The 14939-nt window shown below is 42.9% G+C and overlaps 1 long non-coding RNA gene across 2 annotated transcripts; it reads right to left on the reverse strand.

Annotated features, from left to right (window-relative positions):
* Positions 1 to 12839: 12839 nt before the first annotated feature.
* LOC148315968 (uncharacterized) lies at positions 12840 to 14113 on the reverse strand. 2 transcript variants are annotated; one of them, XR_015840475.1, is made up of 3 exons: positions 13879 to 14113; positions 13735 to 13801; positions 12840 to 13201 (listed from the first exon to the last, which is right to left on the reverse strand). It is a non-coding gene; the product is annotated as an uncharacterized LOC148315968 (long non-coding RNA). The 2 variants fall into 2 exon arrangements; XR_015840474.1 differs by having other exon boundaries at positions 13735 to 14113.
* Positions 14114 to 14939: the final 826 nt, after the last annotated feature.

A 14939-nucleotide genomic window follows, 5' to 3' on the forward strand; every position in this document is an offset into this window, starting at 1 on the left:
ATGAGACTGCCAAGTTTGGTGAGTTTTTGTGCATGTTTCGGGGGTCAAAAATGCGATCGAACAATCGGAAAAATAATAATAATAATAATTTCTACAAAAACAACAGGGACTTCGCAGCGGTCGCTGCTCAGGCCCTAATAATAATAATAATAATAATAATAAAAGTAATAATATTTTCTACAAAAACAATAGGGACCTCGCAGCCGTCGCAGCTCGGGCCCTAATAACAATTTCTAGAAAAACAATAGGGACCTCGCAGCGGTCACTGCTCGGGCCCTAATAATAATAATAATAATAATTTCCACAAAAACAATGGGGACCTCGTAGCGGTCGCTGCTCGGGCCCTAATAATAATTTCTCCATAAACAATAGGGACCTCGCCGCGGTCGCTGCTCGGGCCCCAATAATAATTTCTACACAAAGTCCATTGTGGTGACCCGCCCCTTTTAAGTAAATTCAAAATGGCCGACTTCCTGTAAAACCTAGCTCATTGCTCCAAGAGACTTTTTTGTAGGTCTTGGTCTTATACATACAGTGAACCCTCGCTACTTCGCAGTTCACCTTTCGCGGGTTCAGTGCTTCGCGGGTATAAAAAATATTCGGGGGCATTGTAGTTTCGCCGAGCGGCACGACGGGCGCTGGAGCGGTTAGACGGCCGGCGTGCGCCGAAGAAGAGCGTGGGCGAAGAGGAGAGTGGACGAAGAAGAGCACGTTCCCCCGGACACGATCGGTGGCGACGTTTCGCGCGGTTCGGACCGTACCAGAGCTCCGGCCGGCGTGCGTGGCAGTTAAGCCGTAGAGGAGCACCTTCCCCGGGCACGGGCGGTGCCAAGCGGCCCCAAAGTTTAACCAAATGGAAGCTCCGGAGGAGGAGGGCATGCTCGCGTCACAGTAAGCCGAAGAGGAGCACCTTCCCCAGGCACGGGCGGTTCCAAGCGGCCCCTAAGTTTAACCAAATGGAAGCTCCGGAGGAGGAGGGCATGCTCGCGTCACAGTAAGCCGAAGAGTAGCACCTTCGCCGGGCACGGGCGGTTCCAAGCGGCCCCTAAGTTTAATCGAATGGAAGCTCCGGAGGAGGCGGGCATGCTCGTGTCACAGTAAGCCGAAGAGGAGCACCTTCCCCGGGCACGGGCGGTGCCAAGCGGCCCCTAAGTTTAACCGAATGGAAGCTCCGGGGGAGGAGGGCGGGCGTGTGTCACAGTTAAGCCGAATTGGAACACCTCTTCCGCCCGGGCACGAACGGAGCGCGAAGCTGTCAGTTATGAATGAATAAATGAATAAATAAATAAATAAATAAAGAATGCCACCTTTCATTTCACAGGGCACACCGGACGGCGTACCAGCAGGTAAAAGTCGGAGTAATTAAATAAATACAAAAAGAATGGCTGGGGAATAAAAAAATAATACGTTTTAATAATAATTTGTTTTTTTTGTTATAACATGAATTTCACTCTCTCTCTCTCTCCTCGTATATATATATATATATATATATATATATATATATATATATATATATAAATATATATATATATATATATTTATATATTTATTATATATATTGTATTTTTTTTTAAGCATTTTTGAAGGTGCGCCGCTACTTCGCGGATTTTCAGTTTTTGCGGGTGGTCTCGGTCCCCATTATAATATAATAATAATAATATAATATTCCCTTTATTAGTCCCACAATGGGGAAATTTGAGATTCGAACCCAGGCCTCGTGGGGAGACTGGGTCCTGAACGCGGCGCCTTAGACCACTCGGCCATCCTGGCAGCCATAATAATACTAATATTCCCTTTATTAGTCCCACAATGGGGAAATTCGAGATTCGAACCCAGGCCTCCTGGGGAGACTGGGTCCTGAACGCGGCGCCTTAGACCACTCGGCCATCCTGGCAGCCAAAGAAATCATGCGAGGCACATCAGGTGGGGATCGAACCCGCGCCGATAATACGTGCTTGCACTGCAATTCTTGTCATTGACCATTCGACCATTTTAACATTAACCGCGATAACCGAGGGTTCACTGTACTCCATAAAATTTACAAAAAGCGAGGTGAAACACTCAACCAGGGCTGCTTTTTTGAACATTTCTCGAGGGCCATGGCGAGCCATTTCAAAAAAGCTGCACAACTAACGTATAAAATATTGATAAATTTGCTCTGCCTGATGTGTGTGTAAAGTTTCACGAGTTGTCGTTCATATTTAGAACCTCATAATCAGCGTTGTTTTATTGCCGAACAGTGCAATGCCACTCCCACAACTTTTCACGAAAAAGGATGAATTACGTATTGTGACATCCTCATGGCCGAAACAGTCATCCGAGCATATATGAGGGCGACCTTGTTGAGTTGCACGGAGAAAAACATCCAAGAAAATAACTTGTATTAGCTTTTACCAGTTGGTGGCGCTACTACTACGATGAAAAATAAGTTGGTAGATGTCTTCAGGGCTGAAGTATCCTCAAATGTGTACAACTTCGAGAAGATAGGATCATCTGAGTCATGTTGCCGGAGCTTTTGTTGCCACAAAGTACAATCGGACTTTTCAGCACCGTAATAGCCACGCCTTTTGCCAAAACGTCACAAAATTCGGCAGAGAGTAAGATCATTGTCTTGAGTCTTTTCTGACTAATTTTCAGTCGGATTCGTCAAAAGGGCACCGTGCAGTACGTGAAAATTAAAATAAAAACACATTTTTGATTCCACTTGGCGGCGCTGTGTGTATAACAAAATAATAACATTAAGATGTCTTCAGGTCGGGACGTTTTATTTACAGGTGAAGGTTTGGATTTTTAGGAGCATGTGCAGGGGAGTTATTAAGCATTCATTTATTTGTATTAGGTTCATTTTGTCTTCTTATTATTGATATTTGACTGATTCATTATAAGCAGACAATTATGTTTTAGGTTAATTTTTTACCTGACATGTTTCGGCGAGTCTTTCGCCTTCTTCAGAGTGTCGCATGATGGTGTCTTGAGACCCGTCTTTATCAGCTGATGTTCCATGAGGGTGTGACTTACCTGTCAAAAAAATGAAAAATCAGAGCAGTAAAAGAACAAGCACAACATGAAAATTACAAATCAGCAATCACTGACCACTGCAAAAGGGAAAACCACATCATGGACCGGGAGAAGGGCAGGGTCATCCGCACCGAAGAGAACAAACAACAGCGCTGGATCAGAGAGGCCATTGAGATCTGCAAGCGAGGCATAAAAACCATGAACAGAGACAAGGGAGCCTTCATCCTCTCTACCACCTGGAGCAGCATTTTGGCGGAGTGAACGGACAGCGGGGGGCGTGACTTGCCTTCATTCTTGTGACAGGTAAGTCACGCCCTCATGGAACATCAGCTGATAAAGACGGGCCACAAGACACCATCATGTGACACTCTGAAGAAGGCGAAAGACTTTCGTATTGTGACATCCTCAAGGCCTAAACACTCATCCGAGCAAATGTAAGGTAGATTTTGTTAACCTGCCCGGAGAAAAAAATCAACGAAAATAATTTGTATTTGTTTTAACCAGTTGGTGGCGCTAACACTGCGATCAAAAAGAAGTTGGCAGCCGTCTTCAGGGCCTGGATATCCTCAAATGTGAAAAATTTCGAGAAGATGGATCATCTGAATCATTTTGCAGGAACTTTTGTTGCCACGGAGAATAATCAGACTCTGCGGCACCGTAATAGCCACGCCCTTCGAAGGAAAGTCACAAAAATAGGGATAGAGTAAGATCAATGTCTTGAGTCTTTTCTAGCCAATTTTCAATCGGATTCGTTAAAAGGGCACCGTGCAGTACGTCAAAATGTAAAAAATGATATTGATTGGCGCAAGGTGTATAACAGAATATAAACATATAGATGTCTTCAGGTACCGACTCTTTATGTACATGTGAAGTTTTGGATTTTTAGCAGCATGTGCAGGAGAGTTATTAAGCATTTTGTCCATTGCGGCGAAGGAAATCTTAAGTGAAAACTTTGAAGCCCCGCCCCCGTCATATAGTATTTCGGAAACAAAAGATTTTAGCCCCAATTTTAGCCCCAGTGTTTGTCCCAGGTCTTAAGATGCTACAGACAGAATTTTAAGGCAATCAGATGAAGCCTTTAGGATCAGGGTGCAAAAGAATGACCCCTGTAAACATGCAAAAAAGGGCAAAAGTCGGACTTTCAAAAATTCATAACTCACTTCCTGTTCATATTAGACGTTAAAATATCAAATTTTTCGCCATGCCCGATGAGACTGCCAAGTTTGGTGAATTTTTGTGCATGTTTCGGGGGGTCAAAAATGCAATCGAACAATCGGAAAAATAATAATAATAATAATTTCTATAAAAACAATAGGGACTTCGCAGCGGTCGCTGCTCAGGCCCTAATAATAATAATAATAATAATAAAAGTAATAATATTTTCTACAAAAACAATAGGGACCTCGCAGCGGTCACTTGCTCGGGCCCTAATAATAATAATAATAATAATAATAATTTCCACAAAAACAATGGGGACCTCGTAGCGGTCGCTGCTCGGGCCCTAATAATAATTTCTACATAAACAATAGGGACCTCGCCGCGGTCGCTGCTTGGGCCCCAATAATAATTTCTACACAAAGTCCATTGTGGTGACCCGCCCCCTTTTAAGTAAATTCAAAATGGCCGACTTCCTGTAAAACCTAGCTTATTGCTCGAAGAGACTTTTTTGTAGGTCTTGGTCTTATACATACAGTGAACCCTCGCTACTTCGCGGTTCACCTTTCGCGGGTTCAGTGCTTCGCGGGTATAAAAAATATTCGGGGGCATTGTAGTTTCGCTGAGCGGCACGACGGGGCGCTGGAGCGGTTAGACGGCCGGCGTGCGCCGAAGAAGAGCGTGGGCGAAGAGGAGAGTGGACGAAGAAGAGCACGTTCCCCCGGACACGATCGGTGGCGACGTTTCGCGCGGTTCGGACCGTACCAGAGCTCCGGCCGGCGTGCGTGGCAGTTAAGCCGTAGAGGAGCACCTTCCCCGGGCACGGGCGGTGCCAAGCAGCCCCTAAGTTTAACCGAATGGAAGCTCCGGAGGAGGAGGGCATGCTCGCGTCACAGTAAGCCGAAGAGGAGCACCTTCCCCGGGCACGGGCGGTTCCAAGCGGCCCCTAAGTTTAACCGAATGGAAGCTCCGGGGGAGGAGGGTGGGCGTGTGTCACAGTAAAGCCGAATTGGAGCACCTCTTCCGCCCGGGCACGAGCGGAGCGCGAAGCTGTCAGTTATGAATGAATAAATGAATAAATAAATAAATAAATAAAGAATGGCACCTTTCATTTCACAGGGCACACCGGACGGCGTACCAGCAGGTAAAAGTCGGAGTAATTAAATAAATACAAAAAGAATGGCTGGGGAATAAAAAAATAATACGTTTTAATAATAATTTGTTTTTTTTGTAATAACATGAATTTCACTCTCTCTCTCTCTCCCCGTATATATATATAAATATATATGTTTATAGATATATATATATATATATAATAATATATATAATAATAATAATAATATTCCCTTTATTAGTCCCACAATGGGGAAATTCGAGATTCGAACCCAGGCCTCCTGGGGAGACTGGGTCCTGAACGCGGCGCCTTAGACCACTCAGCCATATATATATATATATATATATATATATATATATATATATATATTATATTTATTGTATTATTGTATTATTTTTTTTTAAGCATTTTTGAAGGTGCGCCGCTACTTCGCGGATTTTCAGTTTTCGCGGGTGGTCTCGGTCCCCATTAACCGCGATAATCGAGGGTTCACTGTACTCCATAAAATTTACAAAAAGCGAGGTGAAACACTCAACCAGGGCTGCTTTTTTGAACATTTCTCGAGGGCCATGGCGAGCCATTTCAAAAAAGCTGCACAACTAACGTATAAAATATTGATAAATTTGCTCTGCCTGATGTGTGTGTAAAGTTTCACGAGTTGTCGTTCATATTTAGAACCTCATAATCAGCGTTGTTTTATTGCCGAACAGTGCAATGCCACTCCCACAACTTTTCACGAAAAAGGATGAATTTCGTATTGTGACATCCTCATGGCCGAAACAGTCATCCGAGCATATATGAGGGCGACCTTGTTGAGTTGCACGGAGAAAAACATCCAAGAAAATAATTTGTATTAGCTTTTACCAGTTGGTGGCGCTACTACTACGATGAAAAATAAGTTGGTAGATGTTAGGGCTGGGCGATTAACCGAAAATTTACCGTTACCGAAATTTATTAGAATGACCGACATCATTTTGCCCATGTCGGTAAATTCGGTGTCTAAAAAAAAAATGAAAAAGGAAAGTCTTTTCTGTCTGCGGCAATGTTCATGCCTCTTTAAGTCTGCTCCAGCGCATGTAGTCACGTGACTCAGGCGCTGTAGAAGAATGTAAACACAAGACGCGTTCGTAGCTGGCGATTCAAATTCAGAAGCGGCTGACACGGCTAAAGACGAAGTAACGTTAGTTGAAATTGGTCTTGTCGCGCTTGTCCCAAAAAGAAATTCGACATCTGTCGTTTGGAAATGTTTTGGGTTCCATAAAGACGATGTTTGAGCAAAACAACATGAACTACAAAGTGCGTCGTAAGCACCTGAAACAGCGCGTCCAACCTTTTCTTTTTCACCACCCACAACACAACCATGCTGTTGACTTGGAGCTTGTGCTAAAAGTTCAAAGTGAGAAGCAAGGTTGGACAAGTGACAACAGCCCACTAACGGAGGCGAAACCATACGAGAGAACGTCTCAGTGGTGGACGGGATAGCCTAGCACATAGCTAAAGATAGAGCTCCTGAAGTTACAATGGAGCGCACAGGATTTAAACGCCTCAGGAAAGTAGCCGACAAGAGGTACGAAAATATTTGCCGCAAACAGCACTTCCCGATATGGACAACATCGGGACGGGAGCGGAGACATGTCGAGCATTTTGCATCCACATCCGACTTGTGGTCGAGTCGCAACATGGATCCCTGTTTGAACCTGAATGCTTAGTACATAGACGACAAGTGGCGACTGCGCACCGGAGTACTCGAGACGGCACATTTTACTGATGAAGCACACGCGTTTGTTTGGCACTGGCATTCCATTGATTTTGTTTTTTTTCATTTTATTTAGCATTTTGTTTACAGGCGACTAGTGCCTTTGCACATGGCATTATTTATATTGTTTACAAGATACCTTTACACAAATCTAAGCATTTGCAAATGGCATTACACCATCTCGGTGAGAGGTACCCTTTTTTTCCTGTTCTTTGTGACATTGTTCAAGTCATGCAAAGCAAGCTATTTTGAATGTTTATTCAAATGATTTTTGTACTTCTATTTTTCATTGAAAGTAATGTGTACCAGTTGGTCAATAAAAAAAAGCAGTTAATATGCATTTTCTGCATTTATTTTGATTTTGGTCCTCAGGGGGAATTTATCGTGCATTTATCGTTATCGAGGTAAAATTGCCCAATTTATCGCGATATTGATTTTAGGTCATATCGCCCAGCCCTAGTAGATGTCTTCAGGGCTGAAGTATCCTCAAATGTGTACAACTTCGAGAAGATAGGATCATCTGAGTCATGTTGCCGGAGCTTTTGTTGCCACAAAGTACAATCGGACTTTTCAGCACCGTAATAGCCACGCCTTTTGCCAAAACGTCACAAAATTCGGCAGAGAGTAAGATCATTGTCTTGAGTCTTTTCTGACAAATTTTCAGTCGGATTCGTCAAAAGGGCACCGTGCAGTATGTGAAAATTAAAATAAAAACACATTTTTGATTCCACTTGGCGGCGCTGTGTGTATAACAAAATAATAACATTAAGATGTCTTCAGGTCGGGACGTTTTATTTACAGGTGAAGGTTTGGATTTTTAGGAGCATGTGCAGGGGAGTTATTAAGCATTCATTTATTTGTATTAGGTTCATTTTGTCTTCTTATTATTGATATTTGACAGATTCATTAAAAGCAGACAATTATGTTTTAGGTTAATTTTTTACCTGACATGTTTCGGCGAGTCTTTCGCCTTCTTCAGAGTGTCACATGATGGTGTCTTGAGACCCGTCTTTATCAGCTGATGTTCCATGAGGGTGTGACTTACCTGTCAAAAAAATGAAAAATCAGAGCAGTAAAAGAACAAGCACAACATGAATATTACAAATCAGCAATCACTGACCACTGCAAAAGGGAAAACCACATCATGGACCGGGAGAAGGGCAGGGTCATCCGCAACGAAGAGAACAAACAACAGCGCTGGATCAGAGAGGCCATTGAGATCTGCAAGCGAGGCATAAAAACCATGAACAGAGACAAGGGAGCCTTCATCCTCTCTACCACCTGGAGCAGCATCTTGGCGGAGTGAACGGACAGCGGGGGGCGTGACTTGCCTTCATTCTTGTGACAGGTAAGTCACGCCCTCATGGAACATCAGCTGATAAAGACGGGTCACAAGACACCATCATGTGACACTCTGAAGAAGGCGAAAGACTTTCATATTGTGACATCCTCAAGGCCTAAACACTCATCCGAACAAATATAAGGTAGATTTTGTTAACCTGCCCGGAGAAAAACATCAACGAAAATAATTTGTATTTGTTTTAACCAGTTGGTGGCGCTACCACTGCGATCAAAAATAAGTTGGCAGCCGTCTTCAGGGCCTGAATATCCTCAAATGTGAACAATTTCGAGAAGATGGATCATCTGAATCATTTTGCAGGAACTTTTGTTGCCACGGAGATTAATCAGACTCTGCGGCACCGTAATAGCCACGCCCTTCGAAGGAAAGTCACAAAAATAGGGATAGAGTAAGATCAATGTCTTGAGTCTTTTCTAGCCAATTTTCAATCGGATTCGTTAAAAGGGCACCGTGCAGTACGTCAAAATGTATAAAATTATATTGATTGGCGCAAGGTGTATAACTGAATATAAACATATAGATGTCTTCAGGTACCGACTCTTTATGTACATGTGAAGTTTTGGATTTTTAGCAGCATGTGCAGGAGAGTTATTAAGCATTTTGTCCATTGCGGCGAAGGAAATCTTAAGTGAAAACTTCGAAGCCCCGCCCCCGTTAATATAGTATTTCGGAAACAAAAAATTTTAGCCCCAGTGTTTGTCCCAGGTCTTAAGATGCTACAGACAGAATTTTAAGGCAATCAGATGAAGCCTTTAGGATCAGGGTGCAAAAGAATGACCCCTGTAAACATGCAAAAAAGGGCAAAAGTCGGACTTTCAAAAATTAATAACTCACTTCCTGTTCATATTAGACGTTAAAATATCAAATTTTTCGCCATGCCCGATGAGACTGCCAAGTTTGGTGAATTTTTGTGCATGTTTCGGGGTCAAAAATGCGATCGAACAATCGGAAAAATAATAATAATAATAATTTCTACAAAAACAATAGGGACTTCGCAGCGGTCGCTGCTCAGGCCCTAATAATAATAATAATAATATTATTAATAATAAAAGTAATAATATTTTCTACAAAAACAATAGGGACCTCGCAGCCGTCGCAGCTCGGGCCCTAATAACAATTTCTAGAAAAACAATAGGGACCTCGCAGCGGTCACTGCTCGGGCCCTAATAATAATAATAATAATAATTTCCACAAAAACAATGGGGACCTCGTAGCGGTCGCTGCTCGGGCCCTAATAATAATTTCTACAAAAAAAATAGGGACCTCGCCGCGGTCGCTGCTCGGGCCCCAATAATAATTTCTACACAAAGTCCATTGTGGTGACCCGCCCCCTTTTAAGTACATTCAAAATGGCCGACTTCCTGTAAAACCTGGCTCATTGCTCCAAGAGACTTTTTTGTAGGTCTTGGTCTTATACATACAGTGAACCCTCGCTACTTGGCGGTTCACCTTTCGCGGGTTCAGTGCTTCGCGGGTCTAAAAAATATTCGGGGGCATTGTAGTTTCGCCGAGCGGCACGACGGGGCGCTGGAGCGGTTAGACGGCCGGCGTGCGCCAAAGAAGAGCGTGGGGGAAGAGGAGAGTGGACGAAGAAGAGCACGTTCCCCCGGACACGATCGGTGGCGACGTTTCGCGCGGTTCGGACAGTACCAGAGCTCCGGCCGGCGTGCGTGGCAGTTAAGCCGTAGAGGAGCACCTTCCCCGGGCACGGGCGGTGCCAAGCAGCCCCTAAGTTTAACCGAATGGAAGCTCCGGAGGAGGAGGGCATGCTCGCGTCACAGTAAGCCGAAGAGGAGCACCTTCCCCGGGCACGGGCGGTTCCAAGCGGCCCCTAAGTTTAACCGAATGGAAGCTCCGGAGGAGGAGGGCATGCTCGCGTCACAGTAAGCCGAAGAGGAGCACCTTCCCCGGCCACGGGCGGTTCCAAGCGGCCCCTAAGTTTAACCGAATGGAAGCTCCGGAGGAGGAGGGCATGCTCGCGTCACAGTAAGCCGAAGAGGAGCACCTTCCCCGGGCACGGGCGGTGCCAAGCGGCCCCTAAGTTTAACCGAATGGAAGCTCCGGGGGAGGAGGGTGGGCGTGTGTCACAGTTAAGCCGAATTGGAGCACCTCTTCCGCCCGGGCACGAGCGGAGCGCGAAGCTGTCAGTTATGAATGAATAAATGAATAAATAAATAAAGAATGGCACCTTTCATTTCACAGGGCACACCAGACGGCGTACCAGCAGGTAAAAGTCTGAGTAATTAAATAAATACAAAAAGAATGGCTGGGGAATAAAAAAATAATACGTTTTAATAATAATTTGGTTTTTTTGTTATAACATGAATTTCACTCTCTCTCTCTCTCCCCGTATATATATATATATATATATATATATATATATATATATATATATATTATTATATATATTGTATTTTTTTTTAAGCATTTTTGAAGGTGCGCCGCTACTTCGCGGATTTTCAGTTTTCGCGGGTGGTCTCGTTCCCCATTAACCGCGATAACCGAGGGTTCACTGTACTCCATAAAATTTACAAAAAGCGAGGTGAAACACTCAACCAGGGCTGTTTTTTTTAACATTTCTCGAGGGCCATGGCGAGCCATTTCAAAAAAGCTGCACAACTAACGTATAAAATATTGATAAATTTGCGCTGCCTGATGTGTGTGTAAAGTTTCACGAGTTGTCGTTCATATTTAGAACCTCATAATCAGCGTTGTTTTATTGCCGAACAGTGCAATGCCACTCCCACAACTTTTCACGAAAAAGGATGAATTTCGTATTGTGACATCCTCATGGCCGAAACAGTCATCCGAGCATATATGAGGGCGACCTTGTTGAGTTGCACGGAGAAAAACATCCAAAAAAATAACTTGTATTAGCTTTTACCAGTTGGTGGCGCTACTACTACGATGAAAAATAAGTTGGTGGATGTCTTCAGGGCTGAAGTATCCTCAAATGTGTACAACTTCGAGAAGATAGTATCATCTGAGTAATGTTGCCGGAGCTTTTGTTGCCACAGAGTACAATCGGACTTTTCAGCACCGTAATAGCCACGCCTTTTGCCAAAACGTCACAAAATTCGGCAGAGAGTAAGTGAGTCTTTTCTGACTAATTTTCAGTCGGATTCGTCAAAAGGGCACCGTGCAGTACGTGAAAATTAAAATAAAAACAAATTTTTGATTCCACTTGGCGGCACTGTGTGTATAACAAAATAATAACATTAAGATGTCTTCAGGTCGGGACGTTTTATTTACAGGTGAAGGTTTGGATTTTTAGGAGCATGTGCAGGGGAGTTATTAAGCATTCATTTATTTGTATTAGGTTCATTTTGTCTTCTTATTATTGATATTTGACTGATTCATTAAAAGCAGACAATTATGTTTTAGGTTAATTTTTTACCTGACATGTTTCGGCGAGTCTTTCGCCTTCTTCAGAGTGTCGCATGATGGTGTCTTGAGACCCGTCTTTATCAGCTGATGTTCCATGAGGGTGTGACTTACCTGTCAAAAAAATTAAAAAAATCAGAGCAGTAAAAGAACAAGCACAACATGAACATTACAAATCAGCAATCACTGACCACTGCAAAAGGGAAAAGCACATCATGGACTGGGAGAAGGGCAGGGTCATCCGCACCGGAGAGAACAAACTACAGCGCTGGATCAAAGAAGCAATTGAGATCTGCAAGCGAGGCATAAAAACCATGAACAGAGACAAGGGAGACTTCATCCTCTCTACCACCTGGAGCAGCATCTTGGCGGAGTGAACGGACAGCGGGGGGCGTGACTTGCCTTCATTCTTGTGACAGGTAAGGCACGCCTTCATGGAACATCAGCTGATAAAGACTGGTCACAAGACACCATCACAGGGTTCGAAGTTAACTTTAAAAACTGCTTCCCCATAGGGCAAGTGCCACTAAAATTTGCCTTGCCCGAGTGGCCAAATTACTTGCCCAACTTGGGCAAGTGACAATTTTTTTTCTCTTGCCCTGAGTGACTTTTTGTATGACAAAGTGTCTAATTACAAATTGCATGAATTTTTTGTTCGGACAGTTCCCGCCTAGAAAGAATTAAAAATACGTTACAATCATAAGTGTTGCTTATATAAAAATGTATCATGTATTAACACATTAATTAGGTGTCTGCTGACCCAGGATTATGTTATTAAGATAAGATAAGATAAGATGTCCTTTATTAGTCCCACAATGGGGAAATTTGAGGTGTTACAGCAGCAAAGATATAGAGAAAAGGCTCAATAGTGAGCCACGCTGCTGTAAACAGGCAGCCACTCGCGCGGCGCCGGAACCGGTTGTTATGTAACCCCCGATTACTTAAAGATAGTGTTAGTTTGATATTTAATAAATTGGACCAGACTCTAGATTCTCGAAGGCTACAATAGTGATAATTGATAGGTGTGTGAATGAAATAGCTGGAGGCAGAAATGAGCAACAACAATAACTGTATTAACATGGAAAACAAAACAATTATTTACAAATTCACAGCCGGCATCATATACATAAAATAAATCACAAATCCCAAAAATTAGAAATAATAATCCCAAAGTCCTACTGAGCTCAGTAATATTTTGTTTAAGTCAGTCAATGTTCTTTCCGGTAGTCTTGGGGAAAAAAGTCTTGTCGTGGTGGTAATTAGGTGTGTTACCACGTGATGTTCACAAAGAAGTTGGTGAAGACTGTGGTTCCTTTATCGCAGATGTGGTTCTGGGCTCAGGCTCGCCATCTCCATCAAAGGAGAATCCATTCAGTTTCGGATCTTGGTTTAATGCCAAGACAAAAAACCCAGCCTGCATAACAATAATGAAATTATTGTATGCAGCTAATAAGTCTATTATCAGTTTCCAGTATCATCAGTCGCTATAGCTCTATAGTTTTCAATTATCATAAATACTGCATCTAAATATCACATTTATAACAGTTATTAATTTACATGCATGTTTTCCAAATTGTCATTGTAACACATGAAATGAACTCATGAGCTAACAATAAACACATTTCTCAATATGTCCAATTTCTCAATAACCATGTTTTATGGTTTACATATCAATCACTTCAATAAAGAAATAATTGTATAACAAACATAACTGAGTCAATTCAACATTTCACTTTTAACACATATTACATCAAAATGAGCAGTTATACATTTGTTTGTCAACATAAACCTTGCTTTAGAAAGACCTTAAAACAAGTAAAATCAACTCTTTCACTGTAAACAAGCAGTACATTTCCACTCGCGATTAGCATTAGCTTAACGTTAGCTTAGCGTTAGCCTCACATAAACGTTTTTACGACAGTCCATAGCAAGTGCATGGCGACTCACCAATACGACGTTCAAGTACGAACACGGTCGAATTGTCACAGACCCTCAGTTCTCACTGGTATCCACACTTGAGATAAAACATTTCCCAATTAACATTTTATTATTGGTCACATTTATATCAACTTCAATAAGTATTTCACTCACCGAACGGCACATTAGCATTAGATATCGTCACGCAACCTTTCAGTAGGGTGTCCAGGCGTAAAAGAACGATATACACAGCTAATCTCGAGATAGCATCTCGAGAAGGCGGGACAACTTGACTTTGACGAATCAGAAAGTCATAATCAGATGAATGACACTCCAAACAGGAAATCAAGTAGACGAGAGATATACACTTCCTCTTAACACAATAAATGTTTTTTCAAAATAAAATGGTGTTTTCTCTACTGGGTTACATTATGTTATGTTATATATCAAAGAGAATGTGGAATGACACTGAACGATGGAAGGTGGAAGCATGTGGAAAGATCGTGAATGACATTGAATGATTTGGAATGACACTGAAAGATTTTGAATAATACTGAATGACACTGAATGAAGTAAAACTTTCTGGGAACGGGCCAATTCAAGATAGCTGCCGCACTGTGGGGGAGGCTTTGGTACCAAATTTGGAAAGAGACCCAAACGGTTGGGTCCATTTTATATCAGTGTGGGGGTGAAACGTTGGTCTCGGCGGAGCTGTCTGAATATTGGAGAAGTTAGAAGACAAAGTAAAACAGAACAATTAAAATCACTCTTCAAATACATATTGTTTGGTGGGCAGAGCATGATTTACAGCTCACCATTTTATTGCATGCACCAAGCATGTTATACATTTTTCTGTCCACGGCATGGCGTAGTCAAGAAAAATGAAGCATCTCGAAGCCCATTCGTGTGTGAAGTATTTCCCTGCAGGGCTTGGCTGCTTTATGGGGCTTCATTTTGCCATCACTAGTTTTAGATAGTTTTAATTTTTGAAAGAGCATTTTCATTTTACAGTGAACCCTCGCTACTTCGCGGTTCACCTTTCGCGGGTTCAGTGCTTCGCGGGTCTAAAAAATATTCGGGGGCATTGTAGTTTCGCCGAGCGGCACGACGGGGCGCTGGAGCTGTTAGACGGCCGGCATGCGCCGAAGAAGAGCGTGGGCGAAGAGGAGAGTGGACGAAGAAGAGCACGTTCCCCCGGGCACGATTTGGGGCGACGTTTCGCGCGGTTCGGACCG

This window comes from Idiotropiscis lumnitzeri, unplaced genomic scaffold (genome assembly GCF_059441095.1).
Source record: "Idiotropiscis lumnitzeri isolate Australia: NSW breed Sydney's pygmy pipehorse unplaced genomic scaffold, RoL_Ilum_1.0 HiC_scaffold_27, whole genome shotgun sequence".
Taxonomy (NCBI): domain Eukaryota; kingdom Metazoa; phylum Chordata; class Actinopteri; order Syngnathiformes; family Syngnathidae; genus Idiotropiscis; species Idiotropiscis lumnitzeri.